The sequence below is a fragment of the Vombatus ursinus genome, unplaced genomic scaffold, assembly GCF_900497805.2.
Source record: "Vombatus ursinus unplaced genomic scaffold, bare-nosed wombat genome assembly UNPS02014778.1, whole genome shotgun sequence".
In the NCBI taxonomy this organism is placed as follows: domain Eukaryota; kingdom Metazoa; phylum Chordata; class Mammalia; order Diprotodontia; family Vombatidae; genus Vombatus; species Vombatus ursinus.
In genome coordinates, this window is record NW_020954556.1 from 58,488,536 (window position 1) to 58,505,516 (window position 16,981).

Sequence of the window (16,981 nt, forward strand, 5' to 3'; positions counted from 1 at the left end):
AATGACGGATTTGAGGTCAGGAAAACCTGAGCTCAAATCAAAACTCAGAAACTGACTGGCTATGTAATCCTGAGGCAGTCACCTAGCTACCCTGATCCTCAATTTCCTCATCAAAAAATGAGAATAGTCATACTTCACTGGGTTGTTGTGGGGTTCGAATGAAATAATGTACATAAAGTCCTTTGCATACTTAGGGGCTACAAATCTTTTCTCCGTGGACCATATTAGCATTGCTAATTACATGAGTTGCTGCCACTGATGACGATCTTTGACAAATTGTGGAGAATAGTCATGGAGTCTTGGGACTATAGGTGAACTACTGATGTCTTGATTTTCCAAAAGGGGAAAAACCCCACCTGATGTAGATGATAGATAATAACCTTGATGGTGATAAAGTATAATTCCAGGCTAGATAATTAAGGAGATGCTTTATGGTCACTAAGCAAAATCACTCTGAGCCAGGATGGATTTATTAGGCATGTCAGGCCACCAGTCAAAGTAATTAGAACATGTATAATGTAGCTGGTGGAGACCTAGGAGGAGACCTAAAAAGTTTTATGATAATTATATGTTGAAATTAATTAAAAGAAATAGAATTACTAGGCAAGTTTACTCACTTGTATTGATGTTTAATGTCTCTTTCCATTTTAATTTTAACATTTTATTGATATCTTTCATTTTCATATCATTTTTATTTCCCACAATATCTCTTTCTCTAGCCTCTCCCAGGAAACCATCCCTTATAACAAAGTATAAATTTTTTTTTTCAGAAAAATGAACTAAACTGAAAAAAAGATATGACATTACATGCAATATTTCACACGCATGGAAGTCCCTCACTTCCATAAAGAAGCAGGGGGAAAGGAGTTATTTTCACGTATCTTCTTTGAGGTTTATCTTAGTTAATGTTACGTTCTTAATAAATATTTTAATATTAAAAAATGAAATAAGTTGCAAAAGCTGATGCCTCCATGCACTCTGTCCTTTAAATTGTAGATAAAATTGACAGAAATTTAATGGACTTTGTAGATCAAAGGCTAAACTCATTTCCGTGGAATGGCTATGTGAAGGGCTCCTTTTTCCTTGCCCTCCCTCCCCACTGAATTTATTTATGAGTAGTCTGGACAACAGAGATGAACTCTTAACACCTGGGTGCCAGATGGGAAAGTCATACTGTATACAGCACATGCCCCTGCTCGTCCACTTCCACCCCATCACAAGCCCATTGCCTGAAAGATGGCCAAAGGCTTATGCTGGCTAATTTGCCGCTGTCATATCCTAAAATGCCCTCTCCAAAAATAACAGCTACAAGAGAATGGCCTTTCATCATACTTAGAGGCTGGTCGTCTACTGGGGGCTAGCAGGCATGAATGAGCCACTGGGGCCCCCAGGTACTTGGATATCCCCATGGATAAAGAGACAAGGGAAATCAGGGAACGTGTGTGAGTCCTGGCCATTGCATTTCACAGAATGATAAGCATCCTGTACCTGCTGTGAAGAACGGCCAGTCCCTGACAGAAGATCCATTGGTTAGTGCTAAAACAGATGTTTCTTGAGCCCTCACATCTTAGGTGGCCACTTCCACGGGGTAGAAAAGAATAATCTAAGCCTTCTGTGTTTGCCAAAATAACCATGTGTAGTTCTTTGTTCTGGAAGTCTCTGGAACACACAAATAGATTCCCAAGGAGTGTGAACCTCCTGTCTGACAGTCTTTGGACAAACTCTTGGTCCGCTGCACTGAACTCCAGATTCCCGAAATCCGGCAGTAGGGTTTCTGCAGCCAGAGATGGTCTATGTCTCCTCTAAGGAGAGTATTTTGCAGCTAATGTAGACAAGGCAGATACAAGGGACAGACATGTACACTGAAGCAGGTGATGGTGATGACAGGTATTGCATCGACTATCCAGGCAGGAATATAAGCATCCAAGAGTCTGCCTTCTAAGTAGAATGGTCTAGTCATTGACCCAAAGCTAGAGTTCTCTAAGCTTGGCTAGGGAAGAGTCAGGGTTAAGGGAGGCAGGGAACAATTGGTTGCTGGGACTATGACTTGAATGTTACTTTCTCTAGTGAACAGAGAAAGGCAGTGCAGTACAGTGGAAAGAGCACTGCATGTGGAAGTCAGAGGACCTAGGTTCAAATCCATCCTCTGACAATTTCTACCTATAAGACCTTTGGCAAGTCACTATCTCAGGGTTTCTGTTACCTGGTTGGTAAAAATGAAAACTAACATTTGCACAGATTTTAGGCCTAGAGTCAGGGAGACCTGAGTTCAAATACAACTCAGACACTTAAGAGCTGTGTGACTTTGGACAAGTCACTTAACCACTATCTGCCTCAGTTTCCTCATTTGTAAAATGGGAATAATAATAATAGCACCTACTTCCTAGGATTGTTGTGAGGATCAAATGAGATATTATAAAACAATTAGCACAGTTCCTGGCACATAGTGAATGCTATATAAATGTCACACACACTCGTGCACACACACACATGCACACACATGCACACACACACAATGAACTGGAGAAAGAAATGACAAACCACTCCAGTATCTTTGCCAAGAAAACCCCAAATGGGGTCATAAAGAATTGGACACGACTGAAATGACTGAACAACATATAAATGTCTGTTGATATATATGTATGTATATGTGTGTATATGTGTGTATATATGAATTTATATGTATATATGTGTGTGTTTATATATATAAATACACACTGATATTTATCACCTATATATAGATATTTATTTAGCACCTACTATTTATGTGTGTATGTATATACATACATACAGTTATATATAGGTATACACATATCATATATATATACACATATATGTGTGTGTGTGTGTGTGCATATATATATATATATATATATATATATATATGTTACCAGCTGTCATTTCTATAGCACCTACTATGTGCCAGGCACTATTATCTCATTGGATCCTCACATTAGCCTTGGGAGAGAGTTATTATTACTCCCATTTTATAGCTGAGGCAAGTGAGGTAGACAGAAGTGAAGTGATTTCCCTTGGGTCACATAACTAAAAAGTATCTGAGGCCAGATTTGTACTCAGGTCTTCCAGACTCTGTAACCCACTGTGCTACCTAGCAGCCTACAGCTTTTGGGGGCTATGACCCCTCCCAGTCACCACTAGATACAGGAATTATCAACCACCACCTACAGCCTTGTCTCCTAGGATTTGTTGGCCACACCCAGATACAGAACCCTGAAACAAGGGTCATCCAAATAAATCCCCCAAGGCTGACCCTAAGTGACCAGGAAAGCATTAATTTTAAAGTTTTGTTTCTTTCATTTCTCTTACTAGACACATCATGAAGGAAGAGTAAGGAAAACAAGAAGTTGGAAAGAAGAGGGGGAGGGAGAGGACCTTAGGAAAGAGGCATTCTCCTTCCCACCCCCTGCCCCGCAAACAGGGTTGTATAATCAAAAGGGGCAGAATTACCGCCAGCAGGAAGGCAGTATGGTGGCAAGGAAAAACTGGAGCTCTGGAGACAAGAGATGTGAATCTGAATCCCCTGCTTGTGTGACCCTGGGCAAATGAGTCACTTCTCGTCATTGGGCCTCCATTTTTTTGTTTGTTTGTTTTTGTTTTGTTTTGTTTTTGTTTTGTTTTGTTTTGTTTTGCTTTGCTTTGTTGTTTTTGTTTTCTTTATCTGCAAAATGGAGGTATGGTACCTGTGAGCATTGTTGGGAGACTCAAGAAGACACTATTGCTGAGTTTGGAAATGTCTCTGAACTCGTCTTTCACGGCTGTTTGGAAGACTTCTGGTAAGGAAAAGGAACCATCTTTTTTACTTGACTCAATGAGAAGTGTAGCCCGCATGAATTGGAGCATCTGATTTCTGAATGTCCATGGCACCCTTGCACCCTCACTTTGCAATCTTGCAAGTTTGTATTGCAGATGATGGGGGGGTGCCAGGAGGTGAGGAATAGTCTTTCTCCTGGCCCAGGACTAATTCGACTTTGCTCCCCCACCTTTTGCCAGATATATGGGGGAATTAGTTCATTATGGTACCATTTATTCGTGGTGGATAATTGCCTTCTGTTCCCTCTTCTATCTCGAAGACAGTCAGGCTTGGGGGAAGAACCCGAGTCTATTCCCCATCTCCAGCAGTTTGGGTGGGTGCTTCCTTGCAAATTATTTGTTCCTCAATTGCCTTCCAATACTGTTGTTACTTATTTATGAACTTGTTCCTCACCCATTGCCTGCTTTATATAAAAGAACTTGTTTTCTTGTTTAGTATAATTAACAAGGGCAGGAGGTAGAGATCTGGGAGAAGGTTTTAATTTCTGCAGAAAGCCTGGAGAAATATCCTGCCCCAGAATAGTTGATATGATGGGTCGGAAGGGCAGGGGAAAGAATCCACTGATACTCAAAGGAGGCATACTGCCAGGCAATCACAAGTTTCCAAAAAACAGAAAGGCCTATAAGGAGGAAGAGAATTTACATACATGCTAAACTCATATAATGATATAAAAAGAGTAATACAAAACATAAATACAGGCTGTTCCAAAAGTCTTGGGGCAGTTTTAAAGTTTAACAACTTCAGAAGGATGCTACTGTAGCATTTGAAAGTTTAATCATTTTAATTTCTTTTGTGCTAAGCTTTGTAAATTTTGACTAATATAGTTTTAATTTTAATCTTAACAAGAAGGGGCACCCTGTCATTATGCAGTATGTGTGTGACAGTTTCTGGATGACACTTCCTTAGGCCAGTGGCATCCGTAGAGGAGGGCCCCTTGCTCGGCCATCTTGGTCATCTGATCTCTCTCCGTTAGGCTTTTTCTTGTGGGGTCATGTCAAACCTGTCACACATACATGAAAAACCTTACTCTCTGGATGATCTTAAAGCCAGAAGCCCAAATGCAATCCTTTCAGTCACTGAGCAGGAGCTGACAAAAAATTATACAAAGTTTGAACATCGACTAGAGGGATGTGTAGCATAAGATAGGGCTTATATTAAATTGTAATAAGAAACATATCAATATTTTAAAATGTAAGTAATTAGCCTTTCAAATGTTGGTTTTGTAAGTTTATAGCATTTATACTTCGGAAGTTATTCAAGCTTAAAAGTGCCCTAAGACTTTGGGGGTGCACTATAAAATGTATCATGTAATTATGCATAGTATCCATATGTATATATACATATATACATACATACACATACATATACATACATATACACATGCACACACGCACACACACACATATATATGTATGTCAGGTATCCCTTCCACATCGTGACTTTCCCCATCATAGTTATGATATATTGTGGGGAGGCATAAGTAATTAAATGGGAATTTGGGGGAGTTTTTCAGAAGCCACAGATGACACATGAAGGATGGCACAGAAAAAGTTTAGAAATTCAGAAATGCATAAACTCTATGTATAGTATTGCATAATATCAACATATTTTATCTTTTAATACCATAGTAATTTGGATTTTTCTGGTATGAAGGGAAGGCCAAAGAACTTTCACACAGTTTTACAGATTTTGGGGGCACTGAGCCCTTAAAACCCTTGATGTGGAAGAAATAACTATAATTAATATAAATATATTACACAGCATTATATATAATACATTAAAATCATTTATATAGGCAGATCTAGTGGAGAAAAGCCCTGGAGGCAAAAGCAAGCCAAGGTGGGGCAGGATTAGCTTCCCAAGGGCATAATCCTGCCTAAGGAGCTGGGGCTCATACCTCTTCCACCTACCCCAAGAGCTCTTGTTACCAGCCTTGCTCTGCCTACCACCTCTCACCCACGACGCAGTAGGGGAAACATTCCCTTAAAGGGAACCATAATTCCCCATTACAACCTAACAGAGTTAATAATGTTTACATTACCTGCCACACAGAAGTTGTTGAGAATATTCTTTTTAAATATTAAAACCTTAGGTGAAATAGTATCATCATCATCAAAATGTGTTTATTAATTAACTGTAAGAGGGCCTGATAAACATCGTACAGTTAAAGAGACATAATCCTCTCAATAAAGGAAGCATTGACGTAGGCAAATGAAGCTTGTATCAATGGATAAAATAAATGGCATATTAACATTATGTGCTAGCCAAGGGGTAAGTTCATGTCGGGAAGTGGTGAGTGAAACAGGGCATTAGAGTTGCGTATTTAGACAGGGTGGAGCCAGGGAGAACTTAATTCCTCTGATTCAACAATAATATCTTTCAGCCTAAGAGCCCAAGAGCATGAGAAACTGAGGAGACAGCTGACAGTTAATATAGAGTGTTCCTTCCCTGACACATAACCATACCCAAGGCTGAGGAGTGCCCTCCAGCAAGGCAATTTTACACTCTTGTTTATAGCCAAAATGAACATTTGTTTTTTCTAACAAATGAACCAAGCAATAGTAATGCATTTGATGACCATAACAGCTTGGAGAACAATTGTGGTGTGAAAGGAAGCGACTGATACCCATAGATACCTCTGCAGCCAATCCAAAAGCCTGGTTCCTCTCCAGGCCAAAATACCAAATGGAGCTGGTTACAGGATGTCATCCCAACTGGCCCAGAAGCGAGCTTGCAACCTCCCCACGTGTAGATTTGCAGTCTGATGGGATCTGCACACACAACAGACCCTGGCGACATTTAAATTGAGCGGTTCAGAATTTCTGTTAATCTTCTACCTTCTTGAAGCATTATTATGAGGGGAAGAAAAGTTCCCTTTTACTGTTTCCTTCCAGCTTGAGTAAAGTTGCTCTGACGCGTGAATCTCAGTCACCCACTATCTCCACACAGTATGGTGTCTCAAGTAAGAGCAGCAGGGCTGGCCTTCAGCAACGTGGGCAGATGAGGCAGTTACCTGCACGGCCTGGTTGGAGGACCACAGAGAAAGCCCTAAAATAGCTCCTCCATTAACCTGTGAGTGATGCTTGAAATGCTAACCTTAGAGTCTCATTCCTTTGGTTAAAACAATCTGGTCCTGATAAAACACAAATGCCTCTGGGAAGTATAAGGACGTCGTGTTATTGACACCATATCATTTTTTGTGTTACAAATTCTCTCCCAGGAGACAACTAGCTGGGAGCAACTCTCTGTAAAACGAGAGAACTGATGGGTAAATTTTGTGGGGGGGGGGGGGGCAGGGAGAGGGAGATCCAGATTGAAAGTTAAAGCACAGCCAGGAGAGGGCAGACTCCTGTAGTGAGGCAGCATGGGAGCACTAGACCTAGCAGTATCCTTGTAAATGTTTAACAACTGGCTCCCTGGGGGGGGAAGAAAGAAAAATGTACACAGGGCAAACTTTTAAGTTTAATCTGCATCATTGACATTTTCTTCATCATTTTCTTAAGTCTAGACAATCAATAAACAATACTTTTTTTTTTCCAGTTTCCGGGGTATAAATGTTCATCCTGAAAATTTAACAATCAGCTTTTGGGCACATCCCTGGACTAGACCTTTAGGTGAAGAGGTGGTACCCTGATTGTAGAGAGATGCATTGTTGGGCAGAGGGAAGAGAGATGGATCTTGGTCCTGAATCTTGGCTCTGCTACTTTTTAATGTTGGACAAACCTTTTAACCTCTCTGTGCCTTAGTTTCTTCCTCCGTAAAAATGAGGGTGTTGGACTAGATCACCGCTGAAGTCCCTTCCAGCTCACAGTCTGTGGACTAGTGAATAGAGGGGTTGGGGCTATAGGATCCCAATGGTACCTGTTTCATCATGGTACTATTCCATGACCAGGGCCAATCCTAAGCAGCAGTGAGTTGACACCAGGAATTCAGCTACTCTATAATGGAATCACTCCTCTTCCTGAGTTCAAATCTGGCCTGAGACACTTACTCGTTGTGTGACCCTGGACAAATCACTTACCCCTATTTATCTCAGTTTCCTCATCTGTAAAATGTGCAGGAAAAGAAATTGGCAAACCACTCCAATGTTTTTGCCTATGAAAACCCCAAATGAGATTATGAAGATTAGAACACAACTGAAAATGACTGAACAACAGCCATATAATGACACTAGACCCTCAGACAGAGCCAGTCAGTCATTTGAGTTACTTCACATTGAAGCCAAAGGCAGAGTCAAGCTGATCAGTGACCTTGACTTTTGGGAAGGTAGCTGTTGAAAGTAGAATTCTCTATTGATCCACAAGGTCAGGAAAGGCAGATTGGTAAATGCAGCCTCTCAAGGCCCTAAGGCAGCTCTAAGCCCCAGAATGTTGTTTACCTGTATTGGGAAAGGGAGTTTACTCACTAGTATGACCAGAAAGGGCAAAGTCAGAACTCCCAGGCTTTAGATCTGGACCTGGTGATACACCATGCCATGAGCTCCTCATTGTGGATACTTAATAAATCCTTGCTGACAGTATACAAACAGCCCCAAGGAACTATTAATGAATTAATGAACTATTCATTCTGGCAGCTGGATACCTAAACACATCTATTGTCTAGTGGTGATTGATATAACTGTTTACTCCAAAGTCCAATTAAAAGTTTCCATATTTGAACCTCTGGTTTTGTTTGGCCTAGCCAAATGAAATAGGAAAACATTACCAACTTTCTCCTCCCTCCTAATCTTCCCCTCCTCCAGAAAAAAAAAATTGGCTTTTGGTTGAAATAATAACAATCAAGCCATTTGCAGTCCATATGTTTCCACCCAGGATTTGCAACCAAAATTTCAGCATTCATCACAAGAGTTATAAACAGCGTTGTGGAAATTTCTCCAAGAGTCTCCATGAATAGCAACACGGATGAATGACAACTCTGGGCCTCAGCTATTTTCATTTCTATATCAGGCTGTAGTGTCTCTCTCCTAACTAGAGGCCAAGAGAAATGGCTTTTCAGGCCTTCCAGTGAAGATATGATATGAGGCCCAAAGTTAGATAAAGTGAACCACGGGAAGACCCTTTCCTTCTAATGATGGATTCTATGATCAGAACAATTGGCAGATAAACCCCAGATGAATTGCCCAAAGGGATAGCACTTCTACATTGGGATGGGCCCCTTCATAATATGGACCATTGGAGTATGGAGTTTGGATGATACATCTTTACCCTGATCCCTGTCCAGGGATGATTAGGCACCAAAAGAACCAGATGGAGCTCATAATATGCCCTCTCTTTATGGAGCTATTCAGTCGTGTCTGACTCTCTGTGACCCCATTTGGGGTCTTCTTGGCAAAGATACTGGATTGTTTTGCCATTTCTTTCTTCAGCTTATTTTACAGATGAAGAAGCTAAAGCAAACAGGGTGAAGTGACTTGCCCAGGGTTACACAGCTAGGAAGTGTCTGAGGCAGGATTTGAACTCACGAAGAGGCATCTTCCTGATTCCAAGCCCAGTGATCTATCCATTGCATCACCTAGCTGCCCCATGTCTGGACCTATAAGCATGGATCCCAAGGATAGCAAGAATCTAAGGTCTCTAGGGCAGGAGTGTTTTTGTGTCATGGACCCTTCTAGCAGTCTGGCGAGCTTATGTGGAGCCCATCTCAGGAACATGTTTAAAATAATCAAAGGAAATGCTAATTTCAGTTAAGGATTGGTGGAAGTAAAGATGTCATTTTTCCCCATCCAAATCCATCTATGGAGTCAGGCAATAGCCATGGGTTTGTTAATACTTTCTTATATCTCTTTTATGGGTGATCCTCTGCTTAATCTAAGTGTTGTTGTTGACTCATTTTCAGTTGTGTCTGACTCTTTGTGACCCTATTTGGGGTTTTCTTGAAAAAAATACTGGAGTGGTTTGCCATTTCTTTCTCCAGCTCATTTTATAGATGAGGAAACCGAGGCAAACAGGGTGAAGTGACTTGCCCAGGGTCACACAGCTATTAAGTGTCTGAAGCCAGATTTGAATGAGGAAGATGAGTCTTTCTGAGTCCAAGCCAAGCGTTTTATCCACTGAGCTGCCTTACCTAGTCTAAGTATCGAGATTCAGATCCTAGTTCTCTTCCTTACCATCATCACGACCATGTGCAAGTCTCTTAAACTCTCTGGGCTTCAGTTTACTCACTTACAAAATAGTAGGGATCAATGAGATGGCATTTAATGGTCCATCTATCACTCCCTTTATTGTTTCACCAGGCTCCCAGGCTTCTGGCAGCGGGGCCAGGAGGGGATCATGGCCAGACATTTGAGTGAGTGAATGTTGGAAAATACAGGTGGGTAAGGGCATGTCTCCTGGCTATATCCCACAGTCAAAGCCAAAATGACTTTCAGACCATCTGTTGTTCTGGATTATCTGTGTTTCTGTTCTCTTCCATTAGTGTGACTAATTGAGAGCCACAGACTACACATGGATCCTGGTGGCTAATTCACTCACTCCTCCCTGCCAGCCCCAAAGCATCCTCTGTGTTCCAGGAGAAGACTCCATCACTCAGTCTTGAAAAGCCGGGATAACCAGGCCACCCTCAAACTATAAAGAGCCTCAGCTCCCAAATGCTTGGGGTTCAGCCCAGGGCCTAATTAACCTCTGCTCTGAGGCCCTACTTACGCACTTTGGACTGGAAAATATCCTACTCAAGGCACATGCTGACCAAAGGGTTTATTGGCAGCCTGGAGAGTGGCGGGCTTTAAGCAGAAAGAAGAAACAAGCCCAAGGAAGGCAATGGAGAGAAGGAAGATTCTGCAAAGTACAGACTATTTTCTTCTGGTATTCCAGGAGGCCCAGTGAAATAAGAATTCTCCCTCTTATTCGGGGGCCCCTGGCATTGTTTACTTTCTTTTTATCATTCTCCGCTGAACTTAAGGAGCTGGCACCATTTCTATTCTGAAATCTCATTGTCAGGGGGGTTATTTTTCAGCTGTTTCAAATCATATCTGGCTGGACTTTGATCGCCTGTGGGTTTCTTCCTCCTAAAGAAACACATTTTTTTTTCCTATAAGAGACTTTTCACCATCAAACTTGTGTTTGATGAATATGGATGTTTTTAAAATGATTTCTTCTAAGTTTTGTCACACTTTAGCTGCAAATCTCAATTTGTAAGTCTATTTTTGCTCATTACAGAGGTTGCTAGTCAGCTAGGTGGTACAATTAAATAGAGGGTGGGGTCTGGAGTCAAGAAGACCTGAATTTAAATCCTGCTTCAGACATTTACTAACTGCTTGACCCTGGACAAGTCACATAATCGCCATTTGCCTCAGTTCTCTCATCTGTAGAATGGGGATAATAATAACACTCATCTCCCGAGATTGTTGGGAGGATCAAATTAGATAATATTTGTAAAGTGCTTAGCACGGTGCCTGACACAGAGTAGGGGCTATGTAGATGCTTATCCCCCCCTCCTCCCATTACAAGGTAAATGTGGCCAAATCTTTTAATGATGCAGGTGTTTGTGAAAGGGGATAAGAATAGCACTGACTAGCCCCTATTATAGAAAGTAAATTGCTATATTGGATTGTCATTTTACGTAATTTTGTCCCAGGAGACAAAGCTTTACCTATAATGTAGGGCAGTGAGTCATGTGCCTGGCCTGGAGTCGGGAAGACCCAAGTTCAAATCTGGTCTCAGATACTTACTAGCTGTGTGACCCTAGGCAAGTCACTTAACCTCTGTCAGCCTCAATTTCTGTTACCACGTGCTGGGAACAATGCTAAAGCAGGGGGAACACAAATACAAATTAAAACAAAGTCAGTCCTTGCCCTCATGGATCTTACAATTTAATGGGGGAAGCTAAAAGCTAAAAATTGGAAAGGGGAAATGGTGACTTTCCCCTTTCTCTTCCAGAGAAGACCAAAAACAGGGTAGATGGTGGGAGATGGAGAGAAAAGCTGGGCTTTCCCTCCTCTCGAATGGAGGCCGTGGATCCCATGGTCTGGCCTTTCAATTAGATTCCAGTCAGAGGGGCAGAGGGTACTGAGGAAATGTGAGGACCCGGCCGATTCAATCTTGCAGCATAATGAGATTTTGCAACCATGATTTTCTCATCAAACGTGAATTTCTCACCTTCAAAATAAGAATACTTATACCACCTACATCTCAGGGTTGTTGTGAAGATCGAGTAACGTAATATTTGCAAAGCTTTTTTTTGCAAGCCGTAAATCATTATATAAATGCTAGTAATCATCATCATCATCATTATTATCATTATTATTTTATTGGTATAAGGAACTCCAAGGTAAGTAAGGTCCCTGTACCAAAACAGGTCAGCAACTTCTCATCTTAGAGGGTTTCCTTGGCAACTGAGAAGTTAACCAATTTGCCTGAAGTCACAGAGCTAGGATGGAACTGAGGTGACTTGAACCCGGATCTTTTGGTCAGGTCTCTATCCACTATGCAACACTGCCTCAGATAATGAGCCATGTTACAAAAGGATTTTACTGAGGGAGGCAGCATGGTGAACAAAAAGAATCAAAGAATTTCAAAGGCAGAAAGGGCCTTAGAGGTCGTGTAACCCAGCCCATTCCTGAGAAAGAATTTCTACTACAACACACCCAATAATTGGATGGAGCACTGGCCCTGGAGTCAGAAAGACCTGAGTTCAAATGTGACCTTAGACACTTGACACTTACCAACTTTGTGACCCTGGGCAAGTCACTTAACCCCATTGCTTAGCCAAAATAAAACAAAACAAACACATCCAACAAATAGTCATCTAGCAATTACAGATTGCCAGCGAAGAAGAACCTACTACTATCTCCTGATGCAGCCCAGGCTACAAATTGTTAGGAAGTTTTAGGAAGTTTAGGAAGTTGTTCCTGCTATCCTGATGAAATTTGCCTCTTGCAACATCTGCCCATTCCTCTTATTTCTGCCCTTTGGGGTCAAATAGGAAGGAGAGATGGAGAAGAAAGGAAAGAAAGGATGGAGGAAGGAAAGAACGGAAGGAAACAAGGAAGGAAGGAAGAGAGACAGAAAAAAATGAAAGAAGAAGAGAAAGAAAGAGGGAAGGAAGGAAAGAGAAAGGAGAAAAGGGAGAGAAGGAGGGAGGAAGGGAAAGAAGGAAGGAAGAAAGGAAGGAAAGAGAGAGGGAAGAAGAAAAGGGAAGGAAGAGAAAGAAGGGAGAGAGGAAGGAAAGAAGGAAGGAAGGAAGGAGAGAAGGAGGGAAGGAGAGAAAAAGAAAAATAAAGAAGGAAGGGAGGGAGGAAAAGAGGGAGGAAGAAAAGGAAAAAGAAAAAGAAAAAAGGGAGAGAAGGAAGAAAGAAGGTAAAAAGAAGAAAAGAAAAAAGGAAAGAAGCCTTGGGGAATTTTTTTCAAAATTCTCCATAGCTTTATAGTAAACTTATAGCACACAGTAGTTTTATTCCTAATTGGTTTGCAAGTTAATTTTTTGGGACATGGAATGGTTGTCACAGAAATGATACTTTAATTAGGTGCTAGGTTCCCTGGCTAACCCACAAAATCCTGTTTAACCCACAGCATAGTTTAAAACATTCATTTGCAATGATAGAAAGCAACATAGCATAATATTGACAATTTAGGAAAATATGATTGAACGTAAAATAGTTTTTGTTTATGCTGAATGCCTGTGCTTGAGGAAAGGCAAGTATTGGTTAGTAACATACCAACAGCTAGCTAGCCTAAGACTTGCTAAGGTACTGAAGGGGTTTCTGGGCAGTTTCAAGGGCTTTTAGTGATTTATAGCTTGTGATTGTTTCTATTTTGTGTCTAATTTCATTCAAAATGTTATGTCTTGCCTTTTCCTTAACACAGGTGTTTCATTAGCATCATTCATGCTAATCTCCTGAAAAGTAGTTTACATTGCAGATGGAATGAAGAGAGGGAGGGAGAGAAGAAGAAAGAGAGAGAGCATGAGGGAAGAAATTTTCCTTATGTCACTGAGCAAGAGTTAGAAGACAGAGGGAATGATGAAGAGAGAATTGATAAAAATCATAGAGCTTAAAAAGAGATCTTTAAAATGCTGTGTTTATCTGAAAAAGATCACCTAAAGTAAAATTAAATTAGCAATAGAGGATAAATGCAAAAGCAGGGAGTGTATTAGGTACAGTTTCAGAAAAAAACAATATTGGATTTTTCATCAGAAGACCTGAGTTCCGATGACAGCTTTACCATTTACTGTCAGTGTGACTTTGGACAAGTCATTCTGGGCTTCATTTCCTTAGCTATAAAATGAGGGAGCTGGACTGGATGGTTTCTGAGGTCCCTTTCAAAGTTAAATATCTGATGTTTTTGATCTCTTAATCCTCAATTTACCAAACTGTCTAATTTATGTTATCACTGAATTGACTGAAGTAGCCACCACTTGTTTCAGCATCTAATAAAGACACAGCCTAGAGTACAAGCTTCTTTTGAGCAGGGACTGTTTTCTGGCTTTTGTCTTTCTATTCTCAGTGCTTGGGATAGTGCCTTTCACTTAGCAGGTGATGATTAAATGTTTGTTGATTTGAATGAGCTCAAAATAGCTAGAAAAATTTAATGCAGTTTCTGAAAGTACCTAGCTTGGTCCCTAGCAATGTCTTCAATGTCTCCTAGGGAACTTTAGACCCTTCCTGCATCCAGTCAGTGAAAATGATGACAATCCCCCTATATCACATTACTGAAACAAAATAAAGGACATGAATGACCAGTTTGTATCCCCAAGTGAAATAGAAATAAAAGTTGTATAACTTGCTTGAAACCACACTTACTGAAGTTAGTAAAGTATTCATTTAATATTGGCTATTACACATGGTTATTTTCACTATGAATGAGCCAATTATCAGTGCTCTTAGTATTCATGCAAATTCTGGGAAATGTATTTGCACTGGACTTCGAGTCAGGACATTTGGATTTCAGTCCCAGCTTTGATACTTAGCAGTTGTGGGCCACTCAAGTTATATCATCTCACCCTCAGTTTTCTCATCTATAAAATGGGGACCTTATTTGCATTACTTATCTCACAGAATTGTTATGAGGAAATTGCTCTGTAAACTCTAAATCACTACGTAAATGTGAGTCATTATAATAACTACTAGATTGTAAGCTCCTTGGGGTCAGGGACTATATTCTTTTTCTTCTTTCTATCACCAGTGTTGCATACACTTAGTGATTTATAAATAAATGCCTGTGAAATTTAATCAAATCATTGGAGAATGGATGAAGGGAGGGAAAATAAAGAAAAGGCACCAAAAAGAAAAAAAAAAAGAGAAATCCATTTCCCCGTCGATTCTCCAGGGAGGTAAAAGGAAGTGTCACCATCATCACATAAGCATACACTTACCAGTTGGCCGTCTTTGGTGGATGGTGATAATGTTGAACCCCCTGTGAATAAGTACAGGTAAAATGCAGTCACCACTTCCATTTACATGTGGCCAAGGACTGAGATCAATGCCTTATTACTATCCCACTGCCTCTGACCCTGGGAAACAAATCAGTTATCTAGAGTACTAAGGATGGAGGAAAGATCACATCTATCCTACCTCCTTCAGAGCTTCCCTTCCTCCCAAGAACATAGCCCTGCCTCTCGCCTCTAGCCCAGAGGCTTTCTGGGTCCGAAACAATGAAGATGCTCTTCAAATTAGCAGGTTCCTTGAGAACCAGGACAGAAGAATGTCGTCTTTAAGGGATGGACTGCTTGGAAAACCATAAGTCTTTTAAAAGGTTTCCCTGGAATCCTCTGTCCATACAACTAAATTCTCCAAACTTGCTAATGACCTCATAACTGCTGAATCTAATGACCTTTTCTCAGTCCTCACCCTTCTTGACCTGTCAGCAGCCTTTGATACTGTGAATCATCCTTCTCCTCATGATACTCTTTTCTCTCTAGGTTTTTGGGATCCTGCTCTCTCCTTATTCTCCTCCTGCCTCCCTGACTATTCCTGCTCAGTCTTCTGCGTTGTATCTTCAACCAGGTTGTACTGCTAACTGTGGGTATCTTCTAGAACTCCTTCTCTTCTCCCTCTATACCATTTCATCTGGTGATCCGTTGAAACCAATTATCTCTATCCAAACGATGCTCAGATTTATTTCTCTGTTCTAACTGCTCTCCTAATCTCTAGTCTCATATCTGCCTATTGGACATCTCAAGCTGAATGGATGTCACATAGATCTCTTAAACTCAACCTGTCCAAAACTGAGCTCATGATCTTTCTGCCTAAGCCCTCCCCTATTATAATCTGCCCTGTTACTGTAAAGAGTACCCTCAGCATCCCAGTCCCCAGGGCTCACAACCTAGGTCATCCTCAACTCCTCACTCTCACTAACCCCATATCCAATCACTTGCCAAGTCCTGTTGATTCTACCTTTAGCAATGCCTCTTGTACACACGCCCTTCTCCCCTCTGATACCTCAACCACCCTGATGCAAGTCCTTGGCATCTCATGCCTGAACTATTTCAATAGCCTGCTGGTTGGTCTCCTTGCCTTGGGTTTCTCTCCATTCCAGTCCATTTTCTACTTATCTTACAAATTGATCTTCCTAAAGTGCAGGTCTATGTCACCCCTTTATTCTGCAAACATCAGTGGTTTCCTGTTACCCATCCCCCAAATAAAATATGAAATCATCTATTCATTTTTTTTTTAGTAATCCCAATGCTCCGGTGTTGCTGGCGAGGAAATCAGTTTTAAGAAGCTGTCCACTAGGTGGCGCTGCCAAATACATTCTCTTCTAGGGCCTTTCCCCCAAATGCTACAAAATTCATTATCGATGGAGATGGTGGCAAAGTTCATAAATGTTCATGACTACACTGGATCCTGTGATGATTATTCTCTGGCTGTGGCAAGATTCAATTTAGGTCAGTAGTTCTTCCAAATTGGCCGTTTTCCTAATGGGATCAGGAAATTCGAGCAGGAAGGGACCTCAAATGTCACCCAACCCAAATCTCTCATTTTACAGATGAGGAAACTGAGGCCCAGAGAGGTAATAAACAGCAAAGCCAGGATTTAGAGATCCTTTGCCTCTTGGCTATACCATGCTGTATTTTCTTAGATTTTAAACTGCCTCAAACTAATAAGAGAACTACCTTGGGAAATTATGCCACAGAACCATGCAATAAACTTGATTCCATTACTCCCATTCACAAACTCTTTCCAGCTAAATGGGGCATTCAGGTGCTCCTGGAACA